The sequence below is a fragment of the Theropithecus gelada genome, chromosome 2 (genome assembly GCF_003255815.1).
Source record: "Theropithecus gelada isolate Dixy chromosome 2, Tgel_1.0, whole genome shotgun sequence".
NCBI lineage: Eukaryota > Metazoa > Chordata > Mammalia > Primates > Cercopithecidae > Theropithecus > Theropithecus gelada.
The window spans coordinates 88288550-88302571 of NC_037669.1; the positions used below are offsets into that span (position 1 = coordinate 88288550).

General features: G+C 44.5%; 1 long non-coding RNA gene across 1 annotated transcript; it reads right to left on the bottom strand.

The window, feature by feature from the left end:
* Positions 1-2345: 2345 nt before the first annotated feature.
* LOC112618887 lies at positions 2346-4518 on the bottom strand. Its single transcript, XR_003118136.1, has 3 exons — positions 4362-4518; positions 3816-4278; positions 2346-3726 (listed from the first exon to the last, which is right to left on the bottom strand). It is a non-coding gene; the product is annotated as an uncharacterized LOC112618887 (long non-coding RNA).
* Positions 4519-14022: the final 9504 nt, after the last annotated feature.

Here is a 14022-nt window from a genome sequence, read left to right on the forward strand (position 1 = left end):
GGGACCCTCACTGAGTCCTGCTTTCTTCTCCTTTTTCCAGCCCTCCCTCAAGGGGCCTACTGAGAACCTCTGGGGGAAACTCTGGTAGAGGAGGTGGAGAATTGTGGGGGTGGGATGGGAGAATGGTACCCCAGGATGCTGGTACTTCTGTGCTCAGCGGTCACCCACAGTGACCCTGAGGGGCCTGTGTCTTGCACCTTGTGCTGCGTCCCTTACCCCAGCTCCAGGAGGCTCACTCCACCATGCTCGCCCCAGGCACCTCACACAGTGCACTTTCCAACCTCCCCTTGGATGGCATCTGCCTCTGCTCCTCAGCCCCTGGGGTGCCTCCTCCCTGCCCACTGGCTAGAGGCTGAGCTGGTTCTAGTAGCACTCAAGGCCCAGCACCCACCCTGCCTCTAGGGTTACCTCATCCACGAGGGCCCCAGCCCCTGGGCCTCTTCCCTGTCTGGATCTCCCTCCTTTCTGGACTCCAGCCCCCCTGTTCCACTGGGCTTTAGTAATGGGATCTTTCCTGTGCCCTTGGAGTTCAGGGACATTTATCCTTCCCCTAACACCCAAACACTTGGATCCTAGTATGATGATCTCTGTGTCATAACTGAGATGGATAGAGGTATTTAAATCAGCTTTTATTGAAGCATAATTTATATGCGTATAACATGTATCCATTTTAGATGTACATTTCATTGATTTTTGGGGGACAAGTTTATACACCTGTGTGACCATCTTGCAACCAAAATACAGAACATTCTAGGCTGGGTGTGGTGGCTCATGCCTGTAATCCCAGAACTTTGGAAGGCCAAGACAGACAGATTGCTTGAACTCAGGAGTTTGAGACCAGCCTGGGCAACACAAATGAAACCTTGTCTTTACAAAAAATACAAAAATTAGCTGGGTGTGGTGGCTATTCTGGAGGCTGAGGTTGGAGGATTGCTTGAGCCCAGGAGGTTGCGGCTGCAGTGAGCCATGATTGTGTCACTGCACTCCAGCCTGGGTGACACAGGCAGAAAAAAATCTAGAACATTCTGTTACCCACAGAGTTCACATTCAGTCTCCATCCCAAAGTCTGGGCAACCACTGCTGTGTCCCCATTGATGACAGCTGTCCCCACTGCAGTGCACACACATGGATTCACACAGTGTGCCCTCTTCAGAGTCTGGCTTCTTTTGCTTGGCTAATTTTTTAAGATTCAGGATGGAGGTTTTTTAGCAGGATTTTCTAGAAATGATGAGAACCAGAAGCTTTGAGAAAGCTTGGAGATGCTGGGGTCTGCATGATGTGGTGGTTTAGAGCCAAGGCTCAGGGTGGAGCAGAGCTGGGACCAAATGCTAGCTCCACAGCCGACCAGCTATGAAACAGGGTGAGGTGAGCCAGGCATGATCTCTGCACCTCCATTTTCTCAGCTGCGAAGTGGGCTAATGTCACTTCATTGCTATTACCATGGACAGGAATGTGGTTACTAGTGGCTTGACTCTGGAGCCAGACTGATGGAGGCACTAAATTGACACAGGTCTCGCGGGGGCCTGGCCAAGATCTTTATCTTCAAATAGGGGCTTCCTGCTCTTTCCCTGTCCTACACATTGTACCCCACTATTTCCCCATCCCCCACCTTATTGCTGTCTTCCCCACTCCCTCATTCCATTAACTTCAAACCGACACACCCGCCATCCTCAAAGCACCTCCTCCTCCTCCCTACATTCCTCCTGCAGATCCACATTGGCCTCTCCCATACTCACCCTACACATTCCCAGTGCACTCCGCAGTGACCCCAGGGCCTGTGCCTCTGAGGGGGACCAGGGCCTCACCATGTCCAGCTGGGTCTTCAGAGGCTGCGATCAGGCAGAAAGGGGCACTGCTTATGCAGTGGTCACCCTAATCCATCTGATCGTGGCCTTGAGGTGCTCAGGGGCAGAGGAAGACAGGAGAGCACTTGAACCCATTTAAGCTTTGGATGGAGCCCAGGCTAGTCCTGGGGGCCTCATGGAGTTTTCTGGCCTGTGTGTGTCCTGTCCTCTCAGGCGCCTAAAAACAGACTGACCTGCAGATAGGTTAGACATAGGGGGCTTAGCCACAGTGAAGGAGTTTGTCGTGTCCCTCCAATTCCGCTGTCCTCATCAGATATATCACTGTTAGTTTTTGTGTACATCCTCCTATTCCCCCTCTTTAAGATAATGCCTTTACAACACATGTGTATAAATGTGTGTTTATATTGGGATCACCTTGCCTTTCATCTTGATTTGTTTCACTTACTAAATCTTGTACTTTTCTATATCTGTACATAGACAGCAAACCCATTCTAATAGTTATTTGGAATACCAGTGTTTGAAGGAACTGAAAGCCATTTAATGAATACCAGCCAGATTTTAATGAGCAGCATTATACACCTTTGTGTCAATGGGTCAGTACTTGGGGTCTTCTAGGTTTTCCCGAGAAGAGGCTCATATGCTAGAAGCCGTCCTGGTGCCTGCATCACAGGTGCCCTTATGACATCACAAGTCCCGCCCCTCCTCCACTCTTCCTGTTGGAGTCCTGATTAGAGGAGTGCGGACCGGAGGGTGATGGAACCATCTAGCCCCTAACCATAGGTAATTTAGTAAAGTCCAGACCTGTGGGGATTTTACGACCTGTCCCCAATCAGATGTTTTGTAAGAGGCACTCAGAACTACACTAGCTTTCTGAGAGGGGAGGGTAAGTTCCCCACAGTTACTCATGACAGGACCCCCCACCTCCATTTGAAGTCCTAGAGAAAGCCAGGAAGCTGTCTAGAAACAGTGAGAATGGTGTTTGACTTGGTACCCAGCAGTGGGAGAGCACCTTTTATTTTCTTCCCTATTTCCCCCCATACACTCTGATTCCAGAAGGATGGCAAGCTGTTTTAAATGATCATCAAAGATAGTGATGAAATCATATCGATAGAACAGAGCTGGAAGGAACAAAGGGGAGAAGAGGGAAGCGACTCCACCCCCAACACCCTCACCCCTACCAGGCCACACCCTTACCTGCAAGTCCGTGAGTAGCTGGGTCCAGAGAGCCTTAACTAGTGACATCTCTGACCCCTGTGGTCCAGCAGAGTGACTCAAAGATCTATGACCCTGTAATTTATTGTACAAAGAGTGGCTTCAGTGAGGGAAACAGGCACCTGTCCTCGTTACCTGACATCAATCAGGGTGTCCTAGAAAAACGGGTGAAACGTCAGGGTATGCAGAGCTGGAATGAACGGGGATTGGCTGTCTCTTGGCCCCATTTTCTTGTCAGGCAGAGAGATGTGAATCTGGCTGAGATACAGACTGGAGATTGTGGCCAAGAGTGGGGCAGAAGAGTGTGATCTCAGACCACATAGAGTTGCGGGCTGCAAGTGGGACTGTGGGGAATGCAGGGACCAAGAGGCAAAATGTGTGTTAGTGGGTGGAGCGTGCATGTTTGTACTGATGCATGCATAGCTGAAGTTCAAGCTGTTCACAATGTGTGTGAGGTGGAGGAATCTGTTACTACTTTGTTGAAGAGGAGGGAACACAGCAGCTTATGGGTTTGACCTGAAGTCAGGGTAAAGAGGGCAGGGGGAGCAAAGCACACCACTTCTCCAGCAGGTGGGAGGGCTCTGAAGGCAAGAGTCATGGATCCTAGGGAGATGGCAGCTCTTTTACCTCTAAGTCACAGTGTTCTTGCTCTAGACTGGCCAGCAAGGTTCATGGAAAATGGGGTGAGGTAGCTAGGGCAGATGTACACCTATTTTGCAGATGGGGACATTGAGACTCAGAGGTCAAGTGAGGTGAGCACTTCCACTAACCTGTGGGTGGCAGAGCGGAGACACCTACCTGGTCTCCTGGATTCAGCCGTTGCCCTGCCCAGTGCTGAACTTTAGAGGAAGGAGCCATCATTGCTAGAGGATCAGGGCCCCTTCCTGGCATACCCTGAGTGTTTCTGTTTTCTCTTGTAAGGCCCAGAAGAGAAGATCATCATGACAGAAAGGTCTGCAGCTGTTTTCATCCAGGCCTGGTGGCGGGGCACGCTGGTGCGACGCACACTGCTGCATGCAGCCCTCAGGGCTTGGATTATTCAGTGCTGGTGGAGGCAGGTGCTGGAGAAGCTGCTGGCGAAGAGGCGGAGGATGGTGTTGGAGTTCTATGTGCAGCAGGAATGGGCAGCAGTCAGGCTGCAGTCCTGGGTCCGCATGTGGTGTGTCCGCCAGCGTTACTGTCGTTTGCTCAACGCTGTCCGCATCATCCAGGTCTATTGGCGCTGGCACACCTGCCATTCCCGTGGCTTTATTGAGGGCCACTATGAACTCAAAGAAAACCAACTTGATATTCAACTTGAAATCTCTTTGGGCTCACAGGCTTGTAAGGTGCAACAATGCATACCCCTTCCATTAAAAGAATGACCAGGTCTGCTATATCTGTGTCCCCAGCTCTCTTCGTCAGATGTATTTTCAGGAGGTCATTGTTTGAGGTAATGATGGGAAATACTAGGCATGTCACAAATCAGCTGTGAGGAATCAGCAGGGGTAGTCTTGGGTTCCACGTGGAGAAGGATTCTGGGGGCCGTCTGAGATAAGGAGGACCTGTGATTGATTAACAATGTCTGCCATAGGTAGAAGAGTTGCGGTTTCAGGGTGACCAAGTCAACCAACTCCAGGGAGACTATGTAAATGGAACCCCCTTGGTTGTGCGGCGTGGAAGACTATGTCATCCTTTGCTATTCATTCATTCATTCATACATTCATTCATTCATTCATTCTTTCATAGAGACTGGGTCTTGCTTTCTTGCTCAGACTGGAGTATAGTGGTTCAATCACAGTTTCCTGCAGCTTCCAACTCTTTCCTGCTGCCTTAGTCTCCTGAGTAGCTGGAACCACAGATGCCCACCACCATACCTGATTAATTTTTAAAGTTTTTTTTGTAGAGATAGGTGTCTAATTATGTTGCCCAGGCTGGTCTCAAACTCCTGGCTTCAAGCAGTCCTCCTTTCATGGCCTCTGAAGTTGCTGGGATTACAGGTGTGAGCCACTGTGCCCAGCCTTTTAAAATAAATTTTAAATATTTATTTTAAACATGGCATTAAAATATACATAACATAAAATTTACTATTTTAACCATTTTAGGTGTATAGTTCATTGGCATTAAGTACATTCACATTGTTGTGCAACCATCACCACCATTCATCTCCAGAACTTTTTTCATCTTGCAATACTGAAACATTGTACCCATTAAACAATTACTCCCTAGTCCTCCCTCCCCTAGCCCCTGACAACCACGATTCTACTTTCTGTCTCTATGAATTTGACTACTCCAAGTACCTCCTATGAGTGAAATAATACAGTATTTCTCTTTCTGTGACTGGCTTATTCCACTTAGCATAATGTCTTCAAGACTCATCCATATTGTAACGTGTGTCACATTTTCCTTCCTCAGGCTAAATAATATTCCATTGTATGTATGTGCTACCTTTTATTCATTCGTCTGTGGATGGACACTAGGATCCTTTCACCTTTTGGCTCTTTTAATAATGCTGCTATAAACACGGATGTGCAAATATCTCTTCAAGACCCTACTTTCAATTCTTTTGGGTATATACCCAGAAGTGGAATTGCTGGATCATATGGTAATTCTATTTTTAATTTTTTTGTTTGGTTTGTGTTATTTTAAGAGAAAAGGTCTCACTATGTTGCTCAGGCTGGAGTACAGTGGCTCTTCACAGGTGCAATCCCACTACTGATCAGCATGGGAATTTTGACCTGCTCCATTTCCAACCTGGGATGGTTCACTCCTACTAGGGAAACCTGGTGCTGCCCTGCTCCTAGGAGGTCACCATATTGATGCGAAACTTAGTGTGAACAACCCATTGGCATAGTGCACTACCATACTGTTTTCCATAGCAGCTGTAACATTTTACATTGCTACCAGCAGTGCACAAGTGTTCCAATTTCTCCACCTCCTCATCAATACTTGTTATCTCTGCTTTTTTCATCATAGTCCTTCCAATGGGTATGAAGTGGCATCTCATTGTTTCTGATGTGCATTTCCCTAATGATTAGTGGTGAAAAACATCTTTTTATGTCCTTGTTGGCAATTTAATATTTTATTTGGAAAAATGTCTATTCAAATTATTTGCCCATTTTTGAGTTGAGGTTTTTTGGTCCTGTTAGTGTGTTGTAGGATTTTAATACTTTATCGGATATATGATTTATAAAGATTTTTCTCTTGTTCTGTGGATTGCTTTTCACTCTGTTGTTTTTGTCTGTTGATGCAAAGAAGTTTTAAATTTCTTTCTTTTTTTTAAGACAGAGTCACTCTCTGTCACCTGGCTGGAGTGTAGTGGCACGATCTCGGCTCACTGCAACCTCCGCCTCCCAGGTTCAAGTAATTCTTCTGCCTCAGCCTCCCGAGTACCTGCGATTACAGACATGCCACCACACCCGGCTAATTTTTGTTGTTTTAGTAGAGACAGGGTTTCACCATGTTGGTCTCGAACTTCTGGCCTCTAGTGATCTGCTCGCCTCAGCTTCCCAAAGTGCTGGGATTACAGACGTGAGCCACTGTGCCTGGCCAGAAGTTTTAAATTTTGGTGTAATTGAATTTACTTATTTTTTTCCTTGTTGCCTGTTCTTTTAGTATCATATCCAAGAAGTCATTGCCAAATTCAGTGTTATGAAGATTTTTCTCTATGTTTTCTTCTAAGAGTTTTATAGCTTCATGTCTTATGTTTAGGTCTTTGATACGTTTTGAGTTAATTTTTGTATATGGTGTAAGGTAAGGGTGCCTTTTCATTTTTTCTGCATGTGGATATCCAGCTTTCCTATCACCATTTGTTGAAGGCACTGTTTTTCCTTATTGAATGGACTTGGCACCCTTGTTGAAAATTATTTGACTATATCCATGAAGATTTATTTCTGGTCTCTCTCTTCTATTCTACTGGCTTAGAGATCTGTCTAATATGCCAGTACCACACTGATCACTGTAGCTTTGTAATAAGTTTTGAAATTTGGAAGTGTGAGATCTCCAACTTTGCTCTTCTTTTTTTAGTATTATTTTGGCTATGTGGGGTCTCTTTAGATTCCACATAAATTTTAGGACAGGCGTGGTGGCTCATGCCTGTAATCTCAGCATTTTGGGAGGCTAAGGCAGGAAGATCACTTGAGGTCAGGGGTTCGAGACCAGCCTGGCCAATATGGTGAAACCCCATCTCTACTAAAAACACAAAAATTAGCCGGGTGTGGTATCACATGCCTGTAATCCCATCTACTCAGGAGACTGAGGCAGGAGAATCACTTGAACCCAGGAGGTGGAGGTTGCAGTGAGCCCAGATCACACCACTGCACTCCAGTCTGGGTGACAGAGTGAGATCCTGTCTCAAAAAAAAAAAAAAACCTAATAAATTTTAGAATAGTTTTTTTTTCTTTTTTTCATACCCCTCTCTAGTTTTGGATAATTTCTCTATTTCTGCAAAAAATGTCATTGGGATTTTGATAGGGATGGCATTGAATCTGTAGATCCCTTTGGGTAGTATTGGCTTCTTAACAATATAAAGTCTTGTAGTCCATGCACACAGGAAGTCCTTACATTTGTTTGTGCCTTCTTTTGTTTCTTTCAGCAACATTTTGTAGTTTTCAAAGTACAAATCTTTCACTTCCTTGGGGAAGAGTATTCCTAAGTATTTTAGCATTTTTATGATATTGTAAATGAAATTGTTTTCTTTTCTTTTCCTTTTTTTTTTTTTGAGACAGAGTCTAGCTCTGTTGCCCAGGCTGGAGTGCAGTGGCACGATCTCGGCTCACTGCAAGCTCCGCCTCCCAGCTTCATGCCATTCTTCTGCCTCAGACTCCCGAGTAGCTGGGACTACAGGTGCCCACCACCACGAATGTTTTGTATTTTTAGTAGAGACGGGGTTTCACTGTGTTAGCCAGGGTGGTCTCGATCTCCTGACCTCGTGATCTGCCCGCCTCGGCCTCCCAAAGTGCTGGGATTACAGGCATGAGCCACCGCGCCTGGCTGAAATTGTTTTCTTACTTTCCCTTTTGGATTATTTATTGTTAGTGTACAGAAGTGCAACTGATTTAAATTTTTTTATTAAATTTTTATTTATTAATTTCTCTAGTCTTTTATCCCTTAAATGCAACTGAGTTTTGTGTGCGTTGATTTTGTATCCTACTACTTTGCTGAATTCATTTATTCTAAGTTTTTTTTGTGTGTGTAATCTGCAGGGTTTACATATAAAATCATATTGTATGCAAACAGAGGTAATTTTACACCTTCCTTTCCAATCTGGATGCCTTTTATTTCTTTTTATTGCCTAGTTGTCCTGACTAGAACTTCTAATACTATGCTGAATAGAAGTGGTGAAAGAAGTCATTTTTGCTTTGTTCCTGATCTTAGAGGAAAAGCTTTCCGTCTTCCACCACTGAAGATAGGTTCTGTGGTGAGCAGGTCTCTGCAAACCTGTCCCCAAAGTCTGAGGAAACTGAGAGGTTGAAGAAAGAGGATGACAAGTCCAGTCATCCAGAAACATTTAATATGGCCATACAAACACAAGCCATGTCTGTGTCTCCAGCAGCAGCAAGATAAGGTGGTGGATCCCTGCACCATCACCCTCCAGACCCAGGGCTTATCTACTACAGGGAAGGAATGTGTAGGATGATTGAAACCAACCCCTCAGGAAAAGGTGAGAATGCCATGTGAATCTGCCTTAGGGAAGGATTTACAGTAAAAGCAGATAAAGTAGAAATATTAGAAGCTGTATTAGTCTGTTCTTATGCTACTGTGAAGAAATACCTGAGACTGGATAATTTATAAAAGAAAGAGGTTTAATTGACTTCTGCAATTGCTGGGGAGTTCTGCATTGCTGGGGAGGCATCAGGAAAATTAGATTCATGGTAGAAGGCAAAGGAGAAGCAGGCACCTTCTTCACAGGGTGGCAGGACAGAGTGAGTGCAAGCAGGGGAAATGCCAGATGCTTATAAAACTGTTGGATCTTGTGAGACTCACTATCACAAGAACAGCCTGGGGGAAACTGCTCCATGATACAGTTATCTACACTTGGTCCTACCCTTGACACATGGGGATTTTTACAATTTAAGGTGAGATTTGGGTGCGGACACAGAGCCAAATCATATCAAAAGCATTCCCGGAACCAGGGGTTAATCAGAAGTGAACATGGTGAATTAGTATCCAAGATAAAGTTGCTTTGGCTGCCACCAACTATTAGCTGTGGGCTTTTCCCATATACTCCTTATTATGTTGAGGTAATTTCCTTCTATTCCTGTTGTGTTGTTGTTGTTGGTTTTTAATCATGAAACATCTGAATTTGTCAGATACTTTGTTTTCTCCAAAAATTGAGATGATTATGCATTTTCCCCCTTCATTTGGTTAATGTAGTATATTATATTGAGCAATTTGCATATATTGAACTATCATTGCATTCCAGGAGTAAATCCTATCTGGTCATGGAATATATTCCATTTAATGTGCTATTTAATTCTTTTTTCTCTTTTTGGAGACAGGGTCTTGCGCCACCACCTAGGCTGGAGTGCAGTGGTACTTTCATGGCTCATTGCAGCCTTGACTTCCCAGGCTCAAGCAATCCTCCCACCTCAGCCTCCTGAGTAGGTGGGACTACAGGCGTGCACCACCATGCCTGGCTAATTAAATTTTTTTTCTTTTTGTAGAGATGAGGTCTTGCTATATTGGCCAGGCTGGTCTCAAACTTCTGGCCTCAAGTGATCCTCCCTCCTTGGCTTCCCAAAGTGGTGGGGTTACAGACATGAGCCACTGCACCTGGCTGCTATTAAATTCTGTTTGCTAGCATTTTTTTGAGAATTTTTGTATCAATATTCATCAAGGATATTGTTCTGTAGTTTTCTTTTCCTGTACCATCTTTGTCTGTCTTTGGTATCAGGGCAATTCTGGCCTTATAATAAACTAGAAATATTCCATCCTCTTCAATTTTTTTGAAGTTTGAAAATAATTACTGTTAATTTTTTCCAAATTTTTGTTAGAACTCACCAGTGAAACCATCAGGTCCAGAGCTTTCCTTTGCTGAAGTTTCTGATTATTATTTTTAAATTTAAATTTAAATTTTTTTCATTTTTGACTTTTCTTTTCAACCCATGCAGATGCTTACTGTTTTGATCTCCTTACTAGTTATTGGTCTATTCAGATTTTCTATTTCTTTGTGATTTAGTTTGGCAGGTTTTTGTTTCTAGGAATTTCTCCATTTCATCTAGGTTATCCAATTTGTTAGCTGTGAAGCAGATCCATTGTGTACTGATTATCAACTTATCTGAGTTCAGTGGGACAGAACATATTCATATGCAACACATTACATGAGGTAGATTCATTACGCACATCTATGCAGCAAGGGACGACAGAAACCTTGGATTCATCACGAGCCAGTCACCCAAGGCTTAAGAAAGCTTCCTGTGGTGGATGGAGTCTCATCTGCATGTGCCCCACATGCACTACAACTGAGGGACCCCAAAAAGCAGCCTGCCCTAGTTTTTTTTTTCTCCAGGGAAACAGGAATTGATGAGCGAAAGCATTAAAAAATATCTTGTTTGGCAAGGGGCAGATGAACAGAGCCTGAGCTGTTCCAGTATCTCAGTCACATTCCCAGTACAATCTGCTATTATTCTTGAGAACTACAAGTGAGAAAGGGGAAGAACTGGATTGAACCAGGCCACGTGGAGGACTGTCCTGCAGTCCACATCCTGATTGATACATCCCTCTTAACAAAGCTCATCTGTTTCATATGTCTACCAATCTTCCTGGATTCAGAGGTGAAGCTTTGTCTCATTAGGCTGATATAAAACCTTAACTGACACAATCTTAGTGCAGCATTGTTGAGCCATAGCCAGGATTCCTTTTAGTAAGCCCAGAAGGACTGCTACAGAAAGTAGGATGATCAGGCCTGTCTGGAGCAGTGACCTATCCCATAATCCCAGTGAACCAGGTAAGAAGTTGCTAAAGATGTCAAAGAAGCATCCTTCAGGTGGCCCCATGGGCTGAAGCCAGTGGACTTGCTTTCCGATCTCCTCTACTTCTTTTGTTTATTAAGGTACAGCAGGAGGTGTTGGCAGTTGCACACTCTCCTCCCCGTTGTGCTAAAAAAAATTCTAGAGCAATTCTGTTGTCTATGACAACCTTCGCAAAGGACATGAGGGATGCCTGTTGGGCTGTCAAGGCAGTGACAGCAGAGGAAGCAATATTTGCCATGGTCAGGAATGGCTTTCCTATCATTTTTTTCTTCATGAGCACTGACTTCTATGTATGATAGCAAAGATTTCATAAAGGACATAAACCCAGAATCAGTCACATCTGGTAGGTCCCTAGTAAGCCTGATGTATAGCTTTAGGTTGCTGGCCCAATGGTGTGATTCATTTCCAGGGTGATATCTAGGGGGATCCCCCCAATATGCCCAGTATGCAGGATCCCACCATTTGCCAGCTTTCCAGACATGACATTACCCATCCTGTGTTTGAGTCACCCCCAGATCACCTCCAGAGAAAGAGGTAGCCCTTGAGTGTGTACAGCACTTTCCTTGCTTTATTGCTCAGTGATGCATTCGTGGGTATGGAGGTATTGGCTTCCATCAGCCAGGTCTAATTTCTGGCAAAATTGCATGAGCTCAGTTTCACCTGTATGATATTGTTCATGAAGCCCCTACATAGAAGGCTAGTTCCGCTGTTGTTGTGACTACTGGTACACTTCTGGTATACTTCTTGTTCACGTAATCAAATGAGCATCAGCTCACCATGGTTTTGTTAGTTGTGGTTGTGACATTTTGCCATAGAGTCTGTTAAAGCAAGGCACCTTTGGCTCCCTCCCATGTTGTGGGTGTCAGATCCTCACTAGGTGAGCCAGGGCTCAGGTTCTGTTGGTGTAAACTGTGGAATTAGGAATGCTGGTGTGGTTGACCACTGACACGATGAGAGGCTTGCTGTGGCCTGTTAGTTATTTCTGTTACATATAGCATTTTAAGATAACAACAAGAATCATGACTGACAGTGTCACAGCACCATCAGACTTATATAAATTTCATATAGTCTTTTGAATACTCACATTAATAACATATCTATACAAATGTAACCTTAGAAAAAGATTTAACATAATCAAAATTATGAGTGATAACATAGTACATATTTATGAATTTATATAATGTTTGGGACACTTATATTAATAATATATCCATAAATGTAACTGAAAGAAGATCTAGTTTCACTTATCTTTTGACAAGGTTGTCCACACAATATAACAAATAAGCCTAATCATTCAATATCTCTACAAGATGAGAGTTGTGTTCTTTGATGATCTCAAAAGGCCCAACTGGAAGATTCCAAAGTTAATTTTAGGTCAAAAAGCTTAACTTGGAGGGGTTGTTTCCAAGATGACTGAATAGGAGCAGTTCCGGTCTATAGCTCCCAGTGAGACTGATGCAGAAAACGGGTGATTTCTGCATTTCCAACTGAGGTACCTGGTTCATCTCACTGGGACTCGTTGGACAGTGGGTGCAGCCCATGGAGGGTGAGCCAAAGCAGGGCAGGGCGCCGCCTCACCCAGAAAGTGCAAGGGGTTGGGGGATTTCCCTTTCTTAGCCAAGGGAAGCCGTGAGTGACTGTACCTGGAGGAATGATACACTCCTGCCCAAATATTGTGCTTTTCCCATGGTCTTCACACCTGACAGACCAGAAGATTCCCTCCCATGCCTGGCTCGGTGAGTCCCACACCCATGGAGCCTTGCTCACTGCTAATGCAGCAGTTTGAGATCAACCTGGGATGCTGAAACATGGTGGGGGGAGGGGTGTCTGCCATTGCTGAGGCTTGAGTAGGCTGTTCTATGTTCACAGTGTAAACAAAGCAGCAGGGAAGCTCAAACTGGGCAGAGCCCACCAGAGCTCAGCAAGACCTACTGCCTTTCTAGATTCCACCTCTGGGGGCAGGGCATATCAGAACAAAAGGCAGCAGACAGCTTCTGCAGACTTAAATGTCCCTGCCTGACAGCTCTGAAGAAAGCAGTGGTTCTCCTGGCATGGCATTCAAGCTCCAATAATGGACCGACTGCCTCCTCAAGTGGGTCTCTGACCCCTGTGTAGCCTGACTGGGAGACATCTCCCAGTAGGGATCAACAGACACCTCATGCAGGTGGGTGCCACTCTGGGATGAAGCTTCCAGAGGAAGGATCAGGCAGCAATATTTGCTGTTCTGCAGCCTCCACTGGTGATACCCAGGCAAACGGGGTCTGGACTGGACCTCCAGCAAATTCCAAGAGACCTACAGCTGAGGGGCCTGACTGTTAGAAGGAAAACTAACAAACAGAAGGGAATAGTAGCAACATCAGCAAAAAGGACATCCACACCAAAACCCCATCCATAGGTCACCAACATCAAAGACCAAAGGTGGATAAAACCACAAAGATCGGGGGAAACCAGAACAGAAAGGTTGAAAATTCCAAAAACCAGAATGCCCATTCTCCTCCAAAGGAACACAGCTCCTTGGAACTCCTCCAGAGGAACACAGCAAGGGAACAAAACTGGACTGAGAATGAGTTTGACAAGTTGACAGAAGTAGGCTTCAGAAGGTTGGTAATAACAATCTTCTCCAAGCTAAGGAAGCATGTTCTAACCCATCGCAAGGAAGCTAAAAATCTTGAAAAAAGGTTAGATAAATGGCTAACTAGAATAACCAGTGTAAAGAAGAGCTTAAATGACCTGATGGAGCTGAAAACCACAGTATGAGAACTTCATGAAGTATACACAAGCTTCAATAGCTGATTTGATCAAGCAAAAGAAAGGATATCAGTGATTGAAGATCAAATTAATGAAATAAAGTGAGAAGATTAGAGAAAAAGAGTGAAAAGAAATGAACAAAGTTTCCAAGAAATATGGGACTATGTGAAAAGACCAAATCTATGATTGGTGTACCTGAAAGTGACAGGGAGAATGGAACCAAGTTAGAAAACACTCCTCAGGATATTATCCAGGAGAACTTCCCCAACCTAGCAAGGTGGGCCAACATTCAAATTCATGAAATA